The sequence below is a fragment of the Mirounga angustirostris genome, unplaced genomic scaffold (genome assembly GCF_029215605.1).
Source record: "Mirounga angustirostris isolate CCGP_5_RB_7025 unplaced genomic scaffold, mMirAng1.0.hap1 SCAF_12, whole genome shotgun sequence".
NCBI lineage: Eukaryota > Metazoa > Chordata > Mammalia > Carnivora > Phocidae > Mirounga > Mirounga angustirostris.
In genome coordinates, this window is record NW_026991720.1 from 43,804,224 (window position 1) to 43,820,002 (window position 15,779).

Consider the following 15,779-nt stretch of genomic DNA (forward strand, 5'->3'; position numbering starts at 1 on the left):
TAATGGTGTGCTTTTTTAGTTTTACTGGGTCACTTTAGCTTGTTACAGGTGTTTGCTTTCCCAGAATTTGACACATACATATATTTGGCTTTCCTTTATCACTCACCGTCTGGTTTGAGCCTTTCTGTATCAACATCAACTACACAGAAGAGACAATACCTTTCAGCCCTAGCCCCGGATTAAGATCCTCTGGAGTACTTTGAAATGCCGGAGCCTCATCCCAGCAAAATGAACCACAGTTTCTGGTGGGTGGACCCATCAAGTGTCTTTCAAAGCACTGCGGGTGGTTCTTCCGCGCAGTCCCATCGAGAGCCGTTGGGTTAGGCGTTTCCTTCTGGTTTGCCAGTCTTCCTGGAGCACGTCTTAGTCCCGTTCACAAACTTCAACTGCCTCTCACTGCCTCCTGACTCAAGTCCCAAATTTAGCACATTTAAGGCTCTCTGTAATTTGACTTTAAGTTACTTCTACAGCCTTAGCTTATATTATTTTCCTATGAACTTTACTAATAGGCTTTTGCTCTACTTTGCTGTCCTTGCCTGTGCTACTGCTCTACTCACAGTGTCTTTTTGTCCCTGTTCTACCCTTAGCTGTCCTTTGTATTTAGGATCTACTTGGGGAGTTTCTAAATGAATGCTTCCCTGATAGCCACCTCTTACCCTGTGCTGAAGAGAGTGCCTTCTCACACATCTTTAGTACCTTTGACCTTGATCTGTTGGTTGTACCGATCATTCTACTCCGTGATCTTACTGGCACTCTCTTCTACAAAATGATCGATGTTTTTGAGGGCAGGGGTTTTCTTATATACAGCTGCCTCCCCCTACAGTGTAGCATAGCTGGTGATAAAAATCAACAAAAGCTGGTCTTACATAAAGGCCTTGAGTTTGAAGTAGTCAAACCCAATACACCAAACTCTCTGTTCTCATTAGGAGTTCCACTAGGAGTCACCTTTTTTCTTCACTTAGCTCTCTGTCCAGCTTAGATCAGCCCTCTTAATACTTCTGCCACTCTTGGCAAGATCCTAGACCCCCTTACTGTCATTATTTTAGAACCGTGTGGCCAAACCCGAATCTCGGCTGAGTTCAGCTCGATCCGCCTCTGACCGTGTTGGGCTGCTGAGCACCGCTACGGAAAACCATACGAGGGCACAGGTCGGCGCCACTACAGAATCGGCGGTCCCCGTCCTCAACTACGTCCTCAACAGGAGCAAGCTCTCCTTTGTTGTTCAAGGCAATTTGAACAGTCTTACGAAATCTTCACCTTCCCCAACTCTATTGGCAGATTATTTCACAGGGAAAAATGACAGGGAAACCTTCCTGAACTGCATCACCGAATCTGTACCTGCCCCCACTACAAGTCCTTCCTCCTCCTCAGAAAATTCAAGAATCCAGGATCTGTATTAAAGATAGCATCCTTTCCAAGCTCCTTACAAAGTCTGCTCTGTGATTACCCTGGCTCCCAACTGGCTTGTGCACCAGCATCCTGTCAGGAACTGCAATACAGACTCCCAGACTCTATCCAAACCTTGAACTTGAAGCAGTCCTCCCTGATTCTTACACAGCCTTCACGTTCCTTCACTATCTTCAACTTCTCTAAATGGGTCCTTTCCTTTCTTTAGATACGACCAAACCTTTTTTTTTTTTTTAAACAGTCTTTTTCTCCTCAACCCGCTTCCTTCTTTTCCCCTTCAAAAGCTAATTCCTTGCCTGAACTGTTGGACAAACCCCATCTCAACATTTACCAATGAACCCATGTGAGATTGGTTATCACTCCACTGCAACTTTTAAGTTCAGAATCCACTTTGCTTGTCTTGACACAATAGTACGTTACACTGCTGAATACTTCATTTGAAAGACTCTAAACTGGACTTGTGACATTATGCTCCCCTGGTTTTTTCCCCTACCTCTGGGGTCTTTACTCAGATGCTGATTTCACCTCTAAGCATCTCTTAAATCTTTTTTTTTTTAGATTTTTTAAAAATTTATTTGACAGAGACACAGCGAGAGAAGGAACAGAAGCAGGGGGAGTGGGAGAGGGAGAAGCAGGCTTCCCGCCAAGCAGGGAGCCCGACGTGGGACTCGATCCCAGGACCCTGGGATCATGACCTGAGCCAAAGGCAGTTGCTTAACCACTGAGCCACCCAGGCGCCCCAAAAAGTAACTCTTAAAACAGTACTTTATGCATCCCTAGTGGAATAAACCCTACGGAAAAAATCTTTGGGGTACCTGGGAGGCTCAGTGGGTAACCGTCTGAACCTTGATCTCAGCTCAGGTCTTGATCTCAGGGTTTTGAGTTCAAGGCCCAGGTCGGGCTCCATGCTGGCTGTAGAGCCTACATTAAAAATAAATAAAAATCTTTACCTGTCATTAGTCACACTATCTATCAGTGGTAGTGTTGGTGTTAGTATCCTGAGACTGCTGTGTACATACCATGTGTTAAAGGAAATGAGTAATAATCTAGTTTGTTATTACTAGAATCTCTTTAGAAGTAGGATTCTCTGCATGGGAGAAAGGAACTACAGATGTACAATAGAGGGAAAGCAAAATCCTTGTGGCCTGAGTTTGCAGTGCAAGCATTTATATGTACTCACAACACATCTTAAATAAACCAAATTTTCCTCCTTTCTGCTGAATAGGCCTGCAAACAACTACCAATCATGGCAGTGAGCATCCGATTCGCCCCTGGACTGTAGTTTTGAGGTTATACTTCCTACTAAACGGAACCAAAGATTCTTGGGAGAAAAGGCTGATTCTAGATAAGGGGCAAGAAATGTACGAAGGGGGGCGCCTGGGTGGCTCAGTCGGTTAAGTGACTGCCTTCGGCTCAGGTCATGATCCTGGAGTCCCGGGATCGAATCCCGCATCGGGCTCCCTGCTCGGCAGGGAGCCTGCTTCTGCCTCTGACCCTCCCCCCTCTCATGTGCTCTCTCTCTCTCATTCTCTGTCTCAAATAAATAAAATCTTTAAAAAAAAAAAAAAATGTCATGTTAGTACTTTCACTTAAAATGATCTAAATGTTAAGTATATTAATAAACCAGAATAATCATCACTAGAAACTAACCTGTTAACCTACAGAAGAATTCACTCCCACAAATCTAAGTGAAAAAATGATCAAGTGATAAAGTCAGATGTTCATTTTAATTTAAATGAATTTTTCATTTAAGATACATCTGAAGAGGGGCGCCTGGGTGGCTCAGTTGGTTAAGCGACTGCCTTCGGCTCAGGTCATGATCCTGGAGTCCCGGGATCGAGTCCCGCATCGGGCTCCCTGCTCAGCGGGAAGTCTGCTTCTCCCTCTGACCCTCCTCCCTCTCATGCTCTCTCTCATTCTCTGTCGCAAATAAATAAATAAAATCTTAAAAAAAAAAAAAAAAAAAAGAAATGTACGAAGGAAGCTAGAAACACCTTACACCAGCTATCCAGGAAGCCATCAAAGAATGTTGCAGTCATGTCAAAAGACTTGGGAACCAAGTAGCCAACAGGAACCACTGGCCAGGCCTGACAGCGGCTCCACAGGAAGGGAAACACCTCGGATTCAGGATTGCTGGAAAGGCCCCGAGGGCCCAGCAGGGCAGCAGGGCATTTGGGGTCTGCCAGCATTCACCATGCAAACCTCCCCCTCAACAGCACAGGGCCGGGGGGACTGCGGGCCACAGGAATATGACCAGATGGGTAGGGCAGGCCTCATCCCACAGGCCGGAAGGGCAGATGCCTGAGGGAAGGTGCGGGGCACAAACTGCCTGCGGGAGGCACTGAGTCAGCACCCAGGCTCCCAGCGACCGGCCCCGGGTCCAGCTTGTAGGGAAAGCCAGGGGCCACAGAATTTCCTAAAAAACAAAACAAAACACAACAACAAAAAAAAACCACTGGCCAAAGAGAGGACAATGTGAGCAACAACAGTAAGAATAATAACTCCAATGAGAGGAAGATAAAGACGTTAAGAATTTTTTGAAAATTAAAGCTTCTGAATCGTAACACATTTCCCCTTCACTTACTGTGGTTAATTTTCTTGGCCTTTTATCATTGTACCAGTAGCATTATTTGGGGGGGGGGGGTGGCAGTAAAATGCACACATTAAATATGTATTTGAAAGCAGACATTTTGGGCGCCTGGGTGGCTCAGTTGGTTAAGCGACTGCCTTCGGCTCAGGTCATGATCCTGGAGTCCCTGGATCGAGTCCCGCATCGGGCTCCCTGCTCGGCAGGGAGTCTGCTTCTCCCTCTGACCCTCCTCCCTCTCATGCTCTCTGTCTCTCATTCTCTCTCTCTCAAATAAATAAAATCTTAAAAAAAAAAAAAAAAGAAAGCAGACATTTTTCCAATACCAACCACATGTTGTGTCCTTTATCTTCTGTGTTCAAAATATTCCTCTGGGACACCTGGGTGGCTCACTCAGCTAAGCGTCTGCCTTCGGCTTGGGTCACGGTCCCAGTGTCCTGGGACCAAGTCCTGCATGGGGCTCCCCGCTCAGCGGGAAGCCTGCTTCTCCCTCTTCCTCTGCTCCTCCCCCCCACTCTCTCTCTCAAAATCTTAAAAAAAAAAATATTCCTCTCTGTGAGGATGTCAGCTGCCTAATGGTACATAAAGAGACCTACTTGACCCTTAATCTACTGAACCTCCTAGGGGATTCCACACTATAGGTCAGCGCTTTTTTTCTACTAAATGGTCCACTAAATACTTAACCTCTTTATCTTCAGAAATTAAAACATTAGCATGAAAATTTTCAAACATTTTGTCTTACTTTTATTTAGAAAAAGTATACCCATATTTGAATTATTAAACACTAAATGACTTTATATCAAAAGAGAAGTATCATTAATCATCTAATAATAATGAATGTCCAAGTCTATTCATGTGTTCCTGCCAAAATGTGGCATTTTAAAAAATAGATTATGTAAAACAAAAAAACAACAAAAAACCCCACTCCAGTAGAATATATTAAATATGTTTAATCTACCAATTCATTTTCAAAACCCACAAATAGTTGATCATTATTAGAGGATAAAACAAAGGGAAAAATTGAAGCATTTTATCCTTCCTTTTATATACAAACTGAATCATGCAGCAATAGAGGAATTGAGGGCAAATTTTTTCCTTATATCAGATTCCAGCTAATAGGTAAGAAATGACAGCATGGGACTATCATTATATTTTATGCCAAAATGTACCTGGGCAATGATTATCAATGGCTGCTAATATAAAAAAAAAAGAGAGACAATTAGGTTGGTAGGATAACAGCCTACCTATAGTCACCTTGCCCCTTTTCCATCAAGACTGAATCTGATCAAGTTTCTACACACAAGTACCAGTTTATGAAAGTACAGATGTTAGAAGAACATATTAAATTATGCCAAGAGGATGCAATCAACTAAATCCAGATTTTGGAAAACTGCAGGACAAATGACTCAAATTTCTTAACAAATTGAAAAATATATATAAAGTTGTGAAAGGAGGAACCTATAATAGAAACTTAAAAGATTTATCTGCCAATAGCATTGTGTAGACTTTACTTTGGTCCTGATTCAAACAAAAAATAAATATGGCTTCACACAAAAACTTGTACACAATGTTCATAGCAACATTATTTATAATAGCCAAAAAGTGGGTAAATAAAATGTGGTATATCCATACACTGGTATTCAGCAAAAAAAAAAAAAAAAAAAAAAAAAAGTAGGGGCACCTGGGTGGCTCAGTTGGTTAAGCGTCCGACTTGATTTCAGTTTAGGTCTTAATCTCAGGGTTGTGTGTTCAAGCCCTCCATTGGGCTCCACACTGGGTGTGGAGCCTACTTAAAAAAAAAAAAAAAAAAAGTATTTCATGCTATAACATGGATCAGCCTTAAAAACTTTATGCTAAGTGAAGGAAGTCAGACAGAAAAGGCCATATAGTATTATACCATTTATACAAAATGTCTATAATAGGTGAATCCATAGAATGTATCTTAGTGGATGCCAGGGCCTGAGTGGGAAATGGGAAGTAACTGCTAATGGATACAGGGTTTCTATTTGGGGTGATGGAATTAAGATAGTGATGATGATCGTGCAACTCTGTGAAAATACTATAAGCCACTGAATTGTATACTTTAAATGGGTGAATTTTATGGCATGTGAATTGAATCCCAATAAAAAATATGGCATTCATGAGACATATGGAAATTTAAATACGGATTTGCTACTTGATAACACTGTTATCAGCTTATAACATTAAAACATTTATCTTTTAGAGATACATCTTAAATATTTACAGATTAAATATAATGCCGGGGTTTGCTTCAAAAATAATACAGGGTAGTTGGAAAACCAATATTTTGCAGCTGTCAGAGTAAGAGTTGAATCAGGCAAGAATCATCAATGGATGCTGTGATGATCCTAAAATATGTCCACAAATTCTTTGATATTCTCCCTTCTGGAGTTGGTACTTAAAGTTGGAGCTTAATTCTTTCTTGAATGTGGGTTGGACTTAGTAATTTCTAATGAGTAGACTGTAGCGGAACTGATAGTGTATGACCCCCAGAGTAGGTCACAAAAGGCATTGCTCTCTCCGGGATCACTTGCTTTAGAGGAAGCCAGTCCGTGCCATGAGGACACAGAAGTAACTCTAGGGAGAGGTCCGTGTGGCAAGGAGGTGACATTTCCAGCACTAAATTGCCAGGCATGTGAATGAACCATCTTGGAAATGGACTCTCCAGCTCCAGGCAAGCCTTCAGATGATGGCAACTTCTCACCAACAACGAAACGTAATCTCACCAGAGATCCTGAGGCAGAACCATCCAACCAAGCCAATTTCCTGACCCACAGACACTGAGATCACAAATATTTGTTTTAAACAAGTAAGTTTTGACATATGTATTATGCAGCAATAGGAAGTAAATACAGATGCTGAATCCAAGGGAAATTTTGATAAGCAGATTAGCTGCATGATCTTAAAGCATCTCCAGAGATTATTTGCCAGGGATGGGGGTGGGGGGGAGAGGAGTCAGGGCAGTAACTGCATGGTGATGCAACTGGGCAACACCCCTGACCAGTGATCAAGATCAACATCACCAATAAGGGGCAGATAGACACATGCCTCCACATGTAAAACTCTGAAAGGGACACATCATCATCTAGGCAGTGCTCTGGTCAAGAATGCCTATTTTGAATCTAATCCTAAGAAAATGGTAGGCAAACACCCCAATGAGGACCATCTTACTAAAAAAAGGAAGAGGGATTTATATTTCCAAAATATCAATGTCATAAAAGAGAAAGGCTCTGGAAATGGAGGCTGACAACTGAATATAATACCTGGCCCTGACCTGGATCCTCTACTGGAGGGGAAAGCAATGCTATAAAGAACACAACTGACAAAACTGGGATACAGGGGCGCCTGGGGGCTCAGGCGGTTAAGCGTCTGCCTTCGGCTCAGGTCATGATCCTAGCGTCCTGGGATGGAGCCCTGCATCGGGCTTCCTGCTCCACAGGGAGCCTGCCTCTCCCTCTGCCTCTCTCTCATGAATAAATAAAAAATCTTAAAAAAAGAAAAGAAAAGAAACTGGGATACAAATGGTGTAGAGATAAAATTGAGTCAGTGTTAAATTTACTGAAACTGGTAACTGTACTCAATGGTATGTAAGAGACTATCCTTATTTTAAGGAAAAACACAATGAAGTAGTTCAAGGTAAAGGGCCAGGATATATGTAACTTACCCCCAGTAGGTGGAAAAAAATGTCTGCGGGAGAGGCGTGTGTGTATGTGAGAGAGGGTGAGAAAGAACATATTAAAAAAGCAAATGAAGTAAGATGTTAGTAACAGATGAATCTGAGTAAAGGGTAATAGGTGTTTGGTTTTGCCTTACTGTTTCATTTTTGTTAACTTACCTGTATCCTTGAAATTACTTCCAAATATAAAGTTTTAAAAATAATTCTATGGGACGGAGGGAAAAAGTGAGGGTAAAGATGAATTTAGATTGGTTATAAACTGACAACTATTGAAGCTGAATGGCATATTGCAAAAGGAGGTTTATTAAACTCTTCTGACTACTTATGTATTTGAAATCTGCCATAGTAAAAGGTAAACAATTAGAGAACTGAACTTGGAAGATCCCAAGCGTCTCTTCCAGTGGTTCCATGGTCTTTCTAAGGGCATTAAAATTTTTTTGCACATTCACAGCACTGTGTAACTGTCAGCACCACCCATCTCCAGAACTTATCTTGCAAAACGGAATCTCTGTACCCAGCCACCAGTAACTCTCTGCTGCCCCTGCCCCACAGCCTCTGGCAAGCACCCTTCTGCTTTCTGTTTCTAGGACTGTGGCTACTCTAGGTATGCTACACAAGCAGAATCATACAGCATTTGTCCTTTTGTGACTGGCTTATTTTACTTAGCATCATGTCTCCAAGGTTCATCCATGTAGCAGCACGTGCCAGAATTTCCTTCCTTTTCAAGGCTGAGTAATATTCCATTGCGTGTATATCGTACATGGTGTTTATCCGTTCGTCGGTGGCTGGACACTGCTTGCTTCCACCCCTTGACTATCATGGAAAATGCTGCCGTAAACACGGTGTATGTGGACCTCTTGAAATCCCCGCCTTCAATTTTAAGCCTGGATTTTTACAAATTGTTAGAGAAAGAAGGTTATATTTTAAATTCCTCTTACCACCTGGGATTTAGTCTGTTTGATGTTTTTAAGTGATCTTTAAAGGGGCAGTGACAATGCTTTTCACAGTGTCAACACGGATGGTCTTGACACTGAAGCTGAGCTTCGGTTTCATTTCAAGTGAACTCTTCACGTGCAGTGCTATTCACATGACTGTTGGAAAGTTATTTCTGTTGGAGCGATTCGATAATAGAAACCTTGTTGTAGGTTTTGGACACTGGGTAAGGAGGGGGAAAAATGACCGAGGTTGGTCAAGTTCGTGAGAAAGGGCATGTGAGCCTGGCTTCTCCTGAGTAGCACAGTCCTCTTCGAGGCCCGAGAACTATTCTCCCCGTGTCCCCCAGCACGTTGGCACTTCTTCCCACTCTCCTCAAGGGTTACATAATTACACAGACCAGCACCGTGGGCCTTTTCCCACTTGGACGGTACTTTCTGGAACTGCTAGATTTCCAGATGAGAACTGTTTATTCTGGATCAGACTTAATTTGGTCAGCTGAATTCTCTTGGGTATGGAGAGTTTTTCTTACCCTTGGCCTACTTTCTGTGGTACTAAATACCCTTTTACAGTTTCACCAAGCACTTTGTGAAATAGAAATAGTTGAAAGCACTGCTTTATTTTGCTTCCTTAGCTCCTTTTGCTCTTTCAGTGCATCAGTTACACTGTGCTTGGTAAGCTGTAACCACAGAGCCTGGCACCGGGAAGGAAGGTTTTGTTCATGTTACAGCAGTCATCAAGTGCCTACTACGTGCGAGGCCTCCCACCCTCACTGTCCATTCTAACGCTAGATCATTAGCCCCAGAACAGTAGGAATGGCGATGGAGACGTGTTCAGGGCCCGAGAGGCTTCTACTCACAGGCAGTGTCTTCTCGACCTCCATTTGTGCTTGGATTGTCCCCTCCCTCCAGTACAGTAGCCAACTTCTCACACCGGAGTGGGAGAAACAGAGAAGACACACGAAGGAGGAAGAAGAAATGCAGAGGGAAGCAAGTCGGATTCCTGCCCCCCTCACAAAGGAAGGAAGAAATGGTCAAGTGCTGCGGGAAGGTGTCCACTTCAGTCAGAGTGGCCTTACTCATCATTCATCCGAGACTTCGAGCAGTTTCCCACCGGAGAGAGTAAGTTGGCCCCTGAACAACATGAGTTTGAATTGTGTGGGTCTACTTATACATGGAGTTTTTTTGATATAGTATGGAACTGTAATGTATTTTCTCTTCCTTATGATTTTCTTAATAACATTTTCTTTTCCCTAGCTTACTTTATTCTAAGTATACAATACATATAACTTACAAAATATATATTGATTGACTGTTTACATTATCGGTAAGGCTAGTGGTCAACAGTAGGCTATAAGTGAAGTTTTGGGGGAGTTGAAAGTTACAAATTTTTGACTGCATGGGGGCGGTAAGTGCCCCTAGTCCCTACTTTGTTCAGGGGTCAACTGTACTTTTTTCCTTCCTTTATCTGCCACTTAGGGGATTTCCTCCTCCTCACTCTCTTTTCCTTAGTCCTGTAGTCTCACCAACTCGGGTGGTTTTTATGAGTCTCAGTCTTCTTCTGGCTTTAGCATCTCCAGAGACTGATTTCTTCCTTAGCTCTCCTCCATCATCACTCCTTAACCCCTTCCTAAAGCTTTACTCACTCTGACCTGCTCCTTTTCGGCATCACAGACCATGGGCCCCCCTGAGGGTGGGCTAAAAATCTGCTCTTACCTTTATTGCCTCTATTCAGAATCTTACCTTCTTCAGTCACTCAAGGAACGGAGCCAATGCCACTTCCTCCAGGAAGCCTTCTCTGATTATCCCAGCAGAAAGGACTGCCATGGCACTTTACTGGACCTCTTAAGATACTCATCACTTTGGCGCCTGGGTGGCTCAGTCGTTAAGCGTCTGCCTTCTGCTCAGGTCATGATCCCAGGGTCCTGGGATCAAGCCCCGCATCGGGCTCCCTGCTCGGCGGGAAGCCTGCTTCTCCCTCTCCCACTCCCTCTGCTTGTGTTCCCTCTCTCGATGTGTTTTCTGTAAAATAAATAAATAAAATCTTAAAAAAAAAAAAGATACTCATCACTTTATATCAAATTTTTGAGCAGGTCTCCTCTCATCTTCTGAACTCCAGACAGGATGATACTAAGTCCTGAGGCCTAGCAGAGGGGAGCTATGTTTTTAGCTGTCAGGTTCTAAGTTAACACATTTTTTTGGACTGTGGTACAGAGCATTTCAGTTTAAAACTTTACCTGGGAATTTACACTTCAAGGCATTTAGTGGGAGTGAATGATCTATTGAGGCCACGGAGGATGGATGAGCTTGCACAGAGGGCCAGCTCAGGATCACTGCAGCTGTAAGAAGACAATGTGGTTTAACTTTGGTCTCAGTGGTTTCTAGTAAGTGCTGCTGAGGGACCATCTTCTAGGGCATGGCCAGGAGGAGCAGGTGGAAAGGCTACTTTTCAAGTTCTCTGCTATCCTACTTTGACCTAATCATCCCCCAGAGCAAAGCACGTGGTTCATCTGGGAAAGCTGATGAGAAAAAAAATTCCATGGATTGGAGCAAATATGAATGAAAATCCAGATGGTGACTACAGATGGACTTTTTGAATATACAAAGCACTCCCTTCCTGCTTGTAAACCGTGTAGAGGAAAAGTGAGTTTTACCCAAGTTTAAACCTATCCACACAGAGCTGATGAGGCATGTCTCCTGGGTCTCCACTTGGCCAAGAAGAGTAAGTTAGATGCTGGAGTGTCCCCTGCACTCCCCGAATCACTCAGACTTGCTTTCCACTAACAAGCCCCACTAAACTCTGGCTAAATCAAAGAAAAACGCATGTTCTCACAGTGACTGCTTTTTGATGGAGGACGGCATCACAGGGGTTTTGTTCTTGGGCCTATTGTTTGGGGCACATGTGATTTGAAGTCAGTGGAAAGCTGTGAGCCTGGCTACTGGGGAAGGGAAAGGAAAGGGTGCTGCTGGTTCAGAGAAACATCACTGAATTTAGGGCCAACGGCAGTGCGATGGCAGTGGTAGTAGCCCCTCCTCGACCAAGGTTCTAAAATGCAGCACCCAACCTGCCTCGGGCCTGCAAGGAAGCCCTTCCAGGTTTTCCCCCTGCCTTCCAGAACACGCCTATACCCCTTCTCCTGGCTCACGAAGTTCTCCCCATCCTGAGCTGGCCATTTAGGTCCCAGCCACACCAAAGAACATTCACTGCTTCCAAGTCTGCCTAGGCTGTCTTCTGAGCACCAGAGCCCTCTACAGCTTACCACCTCTTCCCTCAGCCCCACAACTATCACATAGCCTTCAGGTCTCAACTTAGGCTTCCAGGGAGGAGACTTCTACTTGTCCCCGTCGGACAGCAGCTGGCCACCACGATGTGCTTGAACACACTCTGGCTTACCTCTGACCTGGCCCTCTCTGTCCCCTGTGGTAACTGCTCACCTGCCCTGATGAACAGCAAGCTCCAAGAGGGCCAGGAACCACGTGTAGGGCATGTGCTATGTGCGTGCAGAGTAGGCACTCAAATACTGGATCAGGAGAAGGCAGGGTTTAAAATGCAGTATGAGTATGAGGGACTTGGGTTCGTCGTAAGAGTGGCTTCCCAGCGCAAGTAGCCAAAGATGTGCAAATCTTGGGTCTCTGGAGGCCAGTGTGCCTAGGACCTGTGGCTGCCCAGGACAGTTCTGGAAAACACTGGACCACACTATGTGATTGTTAGACTTGGGGAATGTCAGCCTTTCGGAGGAAATGAAGTTTCTTCATCCATCTCCATGAACTGGTGCACAGAACCTGTAATAAAATGAGAAAAATGAAGACAAATTAAATTAGTACACCTCAAACAGTTAATATTTGATTTAAAGGATTCTCCTTTACTCTGACCCTGTGCTCTTCCCATGTTTTGGTATTAAAATGGCTCAGTCGTTAAGCGTCTGCCTTCGGCTCAGGTCATGGTCCCAGGGTCCTGGGATCGAGCCCCGCGTCGGGGTCCCGGCTCAGCGGGGAGCCTGCTTCTCCCTCTCCCACTCCCCCTGCTTGTGTTCCCTCTCTCGCTGTATCTCTCTCTGTCAAATAAATAAAATCTTTAAAAAAAAAAAAAAGAATTCTAGTCATCAAAACATATCATAAAGAATGAAGACACAGAACGAGATATTTGTAACACACATAACTGACAAAGAAATAGTATCCAGAATACATACATATATATACATATAAAAAATCATAGAACACTCAAGCAAATAAGAAACTGACAACCTAATAGACAAATGGGTAAAAGACTTGAACAGGCATTTAACAAACGTAGAAATCTATATGGTTAATAAATAAATGAAAAAGTACTCAACCTTATTAATACTCAGGAAAATGCAAATTAAAACCCACAATGAGATATCATTTCACACCCACCAGATCGGCAAAATTTTAAATTCCTTGTGATACCAAAGCATTGGAGACAATGTGAAAAAATACCCAGCAGTTTCACTCCCGCGTGTATACCCTGGAGAAGCACGTGCAGGTGCGCTGGGACACGCAAACCAGGACGGTCAGAGCAGCGCCGCCGTTCGCGTCAGCCCCAAACAGGAAACTTGGAGCCAAGCCCACCAGTGGCCGGCTGGACGAACCGTGGGACGGCTGCACAATGGCACAGTGTTACCGAACAATGAAAGAGAAAAATCTAAAACCAAAATTAAGCAGAAAAAGACCTAATTCAAAGGGTTGATTCTATTTATACAAGTTCAAAAACAGATAAAAAACAGACTATGCTGTTTGGGATACATACATAGGAGGAAGGAGGTAAAATTATAAAAAAATTATCTTGAAAGTGAGAGTACAAGATACTTCTGGAGGAGGAGGAATTATCACCGAGGAGACACAGGGGGCAGGGTTTTTAGGTGCTGCTAAAACACTGGTTCTTATGTGGGTCATGGTTACATGAATGGTCGCTTTAGATTTATTTTAATGTATGTTCCTTACTCTTTTCTGTATGTGTATTTCACTTAAGTTGCCCATCTCCTTTTTAAAAAGTGTTTTACTAATTGCCAATCTCCAAGCCTCGGAAGCACCTTTTTTTTTTTAAGATTTTATTTATATATTTGACAGAGAGAGATAGTGAGAGCAGGAACACAAGCAGGAGGAGTGGGAGAGGGAGAAGCAGGCTTCCCGCCGAGCAGGGAGCCCGATGTGGGGCTCGATCCCAAGGACCCCGGGATCATGACCCGAGCCGAAGGCAGACGCTTAACGACTGAGCCACCCAGGTGTCCCCCGGGAAGCACCTCTTTATGTAGTACTCAATAAATGCTGAGTCCGAGTGTTTCAGAAAGGATTCAAAGTAGCCCCGGGGGAGACTTTAAGAAGGAAGAGAGGCTGGAGCTGGGCCTTCAATGTGGGTTCTCTCAATAATGCTTCTCTAACAATTAGGAGGTGGGAAAGGGATATGTAGCAAAGGTTTCCGTTGGTCGGCGGGCTTGCGGAGACTAGGGCGGCAGTGGAGAATCTAGCAGGGCATGGGTTACCGTGTGCTGGACTCTGTGTGCCTCACTTAGGAATCTGCAGACAGTTAAGGAGACAGTGAGGGTTACCATATAACAATTAAAAATACTCTGTTTTAGGAAGATGTCTCTGGGTATGGAGGTAGGACCGGAAACAGGGAAACCAGTTAAGGGTCAGACCCAACCCACTGGGAATGTGGAAGTAGAGTTAGAAAGAGATGGGACTGAGACATGTGACTCAGGAAGAACAGTGAGAACTTAGTGACTGAGTAACTGACTTTTCCAAAAACTGCTTTTCTGTTCTTTTCCATTCTAAAGCTAACTCTAGGGGTACAAAGAGGAACTGAAGGTAGATTCTGCTTTACAAGGACAAGTGGCTGAATCACGGAAGGTCAGAGCAGGACTGACAGACACCGATTTGATGCTGAGGACCTGACCGAAGTCTTTAAATTCCCTACAGCTACTGAAGAGAAGTGCTTGGGCAGGAAGAAGCAGGAAAAGTAAAGGACGGCGGTCATAACCCAAACCAGAACGAGCGATCTAACGAACCCCAACATACTCATCACCTGGCTTCGGCAATGATCCGGATTTCATCATGTGGCTTTCGTCATTCTTCCACAGTTCCAGTCCACATCTACGTGCTCCGGGAGTGTGGCCGGGTCCAGTGAAAGAGCAAACACAAACACATACATTTAAATGATCTGAATCTTGGTTCTGCTGTTGTGTCGGGACGTCAGCAGTTCCAAATGCAGGTGTTCACAGGAAGAGCAAAGAGCATAACCATTCTCATCTCCTGCCCCAGGCTGTTCCCTGGCTTCAGACTCCAGGATCACACAAAGTGTGTTCACGTGCGGCCCCCCAACCCTGTGGAGATGAAACCTAGGCAGAGAAGTCCTTCAGGAAGGGTTGTTCCTTGGAAGAAAAACTGGCTGCACAATCACAGTCCTTCTAGATGTTACCAGATTCAATAATTGCCACTCCCATCCTATGGGCGTAAAGAACAGGCAGTTGTGACCTCGGAGGTGAGGGGGCACCGTCCACCTCGCCATGGCAGAGCCTGACGCCCAGATGGCAGAGGTCCTTGGAAAAGGGGAGATGCCGGTGGTGCCTGGCTCCACTGTCCCCAAATACCTCATCATCTTGGGGGTGCTAATGGTCCATGTCAGAGAACACTGGGACCTTAAACTTAACCCCACACTCAAGGAAGTACACCCTCCCCCAGGGCAAAGTAACTTGTCTGCTTCTGTGAAGCACATCACCAAGCTCCTCTTTTGTAGAACAGCTGTAAGAAAATCACAGGACATGGAAATAAATATGAAAATATGCCAGGAGCCCTCAGTGGAAATGCCAAGCGCTATTTTGAAGCTTACCAGTCCAGGTGGGAAAATAGGCTGCTCGAGACAATGTTCTATTCCCCTGGGGGTTTCTGTCAGTGAGCATGTGATGAGATATTATCGCACGACCAATCTCTGTTTGGTTGTATTTTGTGCACTTAGCATTCCAGAGAAACTAAAGGGTTCTTCCTGCAGGGGCCACCACCTTAAAAACAGAGGCACCACCATAAGCAATATCAAAATGAGACGTTAAATGAGCAACGAGTCCTCTAGTTCCATCTGTGTGCTGGTTTCTCACATGAAGCTGGCACTGCTGTCCAACCGTGAAGCAGGCCAGAGACCACA

General features: G+C 44.3%; 1 protein-coding gene and 1 long non-coding RNA gene across 15 annotated transcripts in view; one reads left to right on the forward strand and one right to left on the reverse strand.

Moving 5' to 3' along the window:
- Positions 1-3,115: 3,115 nt before the first annotated feature.
- The window catches only part of AVL9 (AVL9 cell migration associated), a 77,953-nt gene continuing 65,289 nt past the window's right edge, over positions 3,116-15,779 (reverse strand). For 3 of the 14 annotated variants that reach the window (XR_010406442.1, XR_010406441.1, XR_010406429.1), the window contains 3 exons: positions 14,667-15,639; positions 12,059-12,406; positions 3,116-10,645 (listed from right to left, as the gene is read on the reverse strand). The gene's annotated coding sequence lies outside the window, so the exon portion shown is untranslated. Of the gene's footprint in view, positions 10,646-12,058; positions 12,407-12,496; positions 13,287-14,659; positions 15,640-15,779 lie in introns of all 14 variants that reach the window. The other 11 variants (XR_010406439.1, XR_010406437.1, XR_010406435.1 and 8 more) reach the window with 11 other exon arrangements.
- On the forward strand, positions 9,613-15,608 carry LOC135362089 (uncharacterized). The gene is made up of 3 exons (XR_010406444.1): positions 9,613-9,745; positions 14,419-14,764; positions 15,474-15,608. It is a non-coding gene; the product is annotated as an uncharacterized LOC135362089 (long non-coding RNA).